Source organism: Schistocerca americana, chromosome 2, assembly GCF_021461395.2.
Source record: "Schistocerca americana isolate TAMUIC-IGC-003095 chromosome 2, iqSchAmer2.1, whole genome shotgun sequence".
Classification (NCBI taxonomy): Eukaryota; Metazoa; Arthropoda; class Insecta; order Orthoptera; family Acrididae; genus Schistocerca; species Schistocerca americana.
In genome coordinates this window covers 291,568,808-291,573,620 of record NC_060120.1, presented here as the reverse complement: position 1 = coordinate 291,573,620, position 4,813 = coordinate 291,568,808, and positions in this window count along the sequence as shown.

The following is a 4,813-nucleotide window of genomic DNA, read 5'->3' as shown; positions in this document are numbered from 1 at the left end:
TTAGAACTACTTAAACCTAACTAACCTAAGGACATCACACACATCCATGCCCGAGGCAGGATTCGAACCTGCGACCATAGCGGTCGCGCGGTTCCAGACTGAAGCGCCTAGAACCGCTCGGCCACAACGGCCGGCCGGCATCCTACACCTCGCGTGTAGAGAGAGAGAGAGAGAGAGAGAGAGAGAGAGAGAGAGAGAGAGAGAGAGAGAGAGAGACTGGGGAATGTACAGCATATGCGAGTGGTATACGACGGAAGATCGCTGATACTGATTCTAAGTGCCCTCCGCCGTGCACTTTGCTTCCGGAATGATAGGTAGATGCAGATAAGGCAGTCCTACCACACACACCGACCCGTTGCGAGTCAGTTGAGGTAGAGACGGTAGAAATGCGCGCGATTCAGACGAAGAAGGCGTGCGTCTGCCTGGAAACCAGCGCCTCTGTAGACACAGATGTAATGGGAGAGTGGACGGGCAACCTCCTCGCCTCGGCTGGCCGGGCATGGTGCGGGAGGGGCCTCCTCCAGCGTCACACGGCTGGCGCGCCATGACGACATGCTGACGTCATCTGCCAAGGACGGCAGGCACTGTTTGTTGCTGCAGAGGCATAGTTGCGCCAGCCAGCTAACCTACTGACGAAAGCGGTGCAGGTCGTCCGAGAAACCTTGAGGCTTAACTCACAGGCGACGTGTCAAGAATATCGGACATCTTTGTTACTTTTTGTTGTTTATCCGACATTTGAACAAAATCTAGTCGTCACCGCTGTTTGTTCATCATTTATGCGGGGCAAATGAAACAGTATAGTGTCCATCTTGGTGAGGAAGGATGGTTTCCTCCAAAGGCTTCTGGTAGGAAGTCTCCCACAATAGTTAAGCCACTTTTTCTCCCAATCAGCAAACGGTCGGTCTTGACAGGGGGAGGCGGCGAGTGACGTGCGCGTCCTCGAGCAGATTCGCGTTTAACGCGAAATTACTATTTTTAAGAAAGGAGAAGTCAGCGTGACTCTGAAGTAATGAGGGAAAAGGCTCATAACTAAAGTTGGAGTCATGAACGGCCGGCCGGAATGGCAGAGCGGTTCTAGGCACTACAGTCTGGAACCGTGCGACCGCTACGGTCGCAGGTTCGAATCCTGCCTCGGGCATGGATGTTTGTGATATCCTTAGGTTAGTTATGTTTAAGTAGTTCTAAGTTCTAGGGGACTGATGACCCCAGATGTTAACTCCCATAGTGCTCAGAGCCATTTTGGAGTCATAAACGATGGCGGTCGACTTTAGGCTTGTTCTGCGCAGCTACATCCCGCATTCTCCGACAGCTAATGGGCTTTCAGAAATGTTATCAGCGCTCTGCTGTGGATGTCGGAGCCAATGGCAGCATTGAAGGTGGTCGTAGCGAGTTATTTAGCGATTTTTTTGTTCCATTTGTTGCGAGTTGTCACGGCTGATGGTGGCGGTAAGCGAAAAATTCTGCGCAAGCAAGCGAGAGACGGAATTTGCAGTATACACGCTTTCTTCAAGCGCAGAATACGTGTACGCGCTTACCGCAACCGCCGCTTGGACCCGGCAATAACGCAATCCTTGTCCGTGTCCTAGATGCGCGAACAGCCATCGTTCGTAGGTAGGGAAAAAAATTGGAAATTTGTGGTAAGGACTTTGGGACCAAACTGCTGAGGTCATCGGTCCCTAGGCTTAAGTACTACTTAATCTAACTTACGCTAAGGACAACACACACACCCATGCCCGAGGGAGGACTCGAACCTCCGACGGGGGGAGGCGCGCGAACAGTGACAAGACCCCCTAGACAGCACGGCTACCTCGCGCGGCTCGTAGGTCGGACTATAGTGTCTACGAAGTATATAAATGTTTCAAAGACCGCTGACGTATTTCTTTCAGAAGATCAAGCGAGTTGCGAGAAACAGACTGCTTAATTAGGATGTTTCAGGATGAATATTGGGGTCTTAAGGCTTTGGAGCGTTTATTACAATTATAAAGAACTAGCAAATCTGGCCGGCGACGTTTCGCATTGGTTAAATATGTCTGGGAATTGGATATACCTCCTAATCTCCTTCTCCCTCTCCCTTTGTTCCCTTTGTTCATCTCCTCCCCTTCCCACTACGTCTGTCCATCACCTCCCCCCCCCCTCCCTCCGATCTCTGTACACCTCTTATTCCACACTCTCTCTATCCATCGCCTCCTCCCTCACTCTCTGTCCATATATTCTGTCTCCTTCTTCATATCCATTTCCTCCCCCCTTCTCTGTCCATCTCCTCTTCCCCTGCTCTCTGACCTTATTTGTTGTTATTACAAACCGAACTTTGGGAATAGAAATGTGTGTGAAATCTTACCGGACTTAACTGCCAAGGTCATCAGTCCCTAAGCTTACACACTACTTAACCTAAATTATCCTAAGGACAAACACACACACCCATGCCCGAGGCAAGACTGGAACCTCCGCCGGGACCAGCCGCACAGTCCATGACTGCAGCGCCTAAGATCACTCGGCTAATCCCGCGCGAACTTTGGGAATACAAGTCAAAATGAATTTTGCGGTAAACTCCAACTGAGCGAGTCGAAATCGACTGTATTCGCTGTTCCGGAGTCGTAATGGATCGCGCTTGAGATATTCTTCTTCGACTTGCCTCCAAACGCCGTCTTACGCTCTTCGTCAATCTCATTCATTGGACGATCGTGTGGCCTGCGTTGCGCGTTCGCTGACCGATATTTCGACGCCTCAATGGCCGCATTTTTTCGAAAGAAATAAACCGCGAACTGAAATGAATTGAATATTTGCGACAGAGCAAGTTACATGGAGGTAAAAAAAAGAAGGAAGGTGGCACTACAGACGTACGTTGTTTTGAAGCCAGAGCTGACGCCATTTCAAGTAGCTCAAAACATTAGCAGATTACTGTTTAAAGAGTGCTTCTTGTTCATTATTTCTGTCGTGTGCGCGCAATAACTGTTTAAATACTAAAAAATTATAAAGCTTACATGAATAACACAGTGTCAGGAAGACAATTTCGAATGTTTTTCTGCTCTTGAATGCGTATTTGCTCTAGTGATGCGACACAGTCAGAGTAATGTCACGGGAAAGTATCATCGCGGTGAACTATGGGGGTCTGAAGACTAGCTAAGATGGCGGACATTAGCTTCAAGTTTGTACGTAATGCCACGTATAGACACAGAGCAACTTAAACAGTTTTGTTCGTAACACCAGTGCGCATGCACATCCGTTGTTTGCTGTCTTCCGTTAGCAGGCGCTAGTAGCATTGATGGCCACTATTGAACTGAAATCTTTTTGTGTTTTATAGTTCGCAAGAACTTAAGCTGTCGTTATAGTGCAACGTGCGTTCCGTACTAAGTTCCACTGTAATCCTCCAAGTGATAATAACATTTGTATATGGAGTCATCGGTTTGAAGAACCGGCTGTCTTTGCAGAGGGAAGAGTACGGGACGAACACGAGTGAATGAAGAACCCGTTGAAAGAGATTGAGAGTCTTTCAAGCGTAGCCCCAAGAAATCATTTCGGAAGGCTAGTCGTGAATTAGGAGTCCCAGTGATGTCCGTGTGGAGACTTTTAAGGAGACACTTAACAACAACGTCCTTATCGTTCGCTGTTGTTACAAGCTCTAAAGCCTACAAAGTACGGCTTATGTGCCAACCATGCAAACGAAAAGTTGCTGCACGATGATGAAGATTTTCTGGGTCGCGTCTTCTTCAGTGATTAATCGACATTTCACGTAAGCAGAAATGTGAACACACGTAGTCTGCGCATCTGGATATCAGCAAATTCGCACGGGATGGTACAACTGCTACGATACTCCCCTACATTCAATGTTTTTTATTGTTCCGTATCCAGTCGGAAGGTTTGTGAGCCTTTCATTCTCGATGAACCTACTGTAACTGGTGTTTCTTATCTTGCGCTAGAAGCAACGGAGCTCATGTTGCTACTTCGCTACGGTACTGTACGATCTCAAAGGTCAGCGAGCGAGTGCTGAGGCAAATTATCATTTTGCCGAAGACTTCAGGTTTTTGTCGACTTATGCGGATTGAGAATTGAGCCAGAAAGCAAGGACAACTTGTGGAAGGGGTGTATAATTTACCAAATGTAGCTTACGGCGGAGCACAGATGTCTGCTGCTGCTCTGGGGATCTGGTCTCGGAATCTGGATACTTTTTTCCTCTTTTTTTCATGACAGCATTGAAACTCCCTGACACATTAAAACTGTGAGCCGGTCCGGGACTCAAAGCTGGGACCTTTGTCTTAATCGGACAAGTGCTCTACAGACTGAGCTATTCGAGCACGACTTGCGACCCAACCTCACTATTTTACTACCTTCCAAACTCCACAGTCCCAGGCGTACGTTGTGGGATTATCATACGAGGAAGAATGCAGTCGAAGTGCTACGAATTCTGGTGTCCATTTGGCATGCCGCTCGTGAACAGTCACAAACTAGCAATACGAGAACTTCCTCGGTTCAGTCTTACGGCGTTAACTCTATTCTGCCAATAAATATGGGTGTGGTTTTCGGAGACTTCCCATGTTCATCTCGTCATATAATGGGTCAAGTCTACACGTTACCTAATCAATCCAAAAAAATTGAGCCTTCACATCGATTTTTTTTCAGTTTTGGTTATGCCAGTGAACATTAAAAATAGAAAACCTGAAATTAATGCAATCAATATATTAACGTGATCAGACACCGAATATTGTAAGAAAATAATGTTACAGTGTCATCACCACTGAATAAGCCTTTTTTTTTAAAATTTATCCCGTTTCTCCACTTTGAGGAGCATTAATCTGGAATTTTATGTTGCTTATTT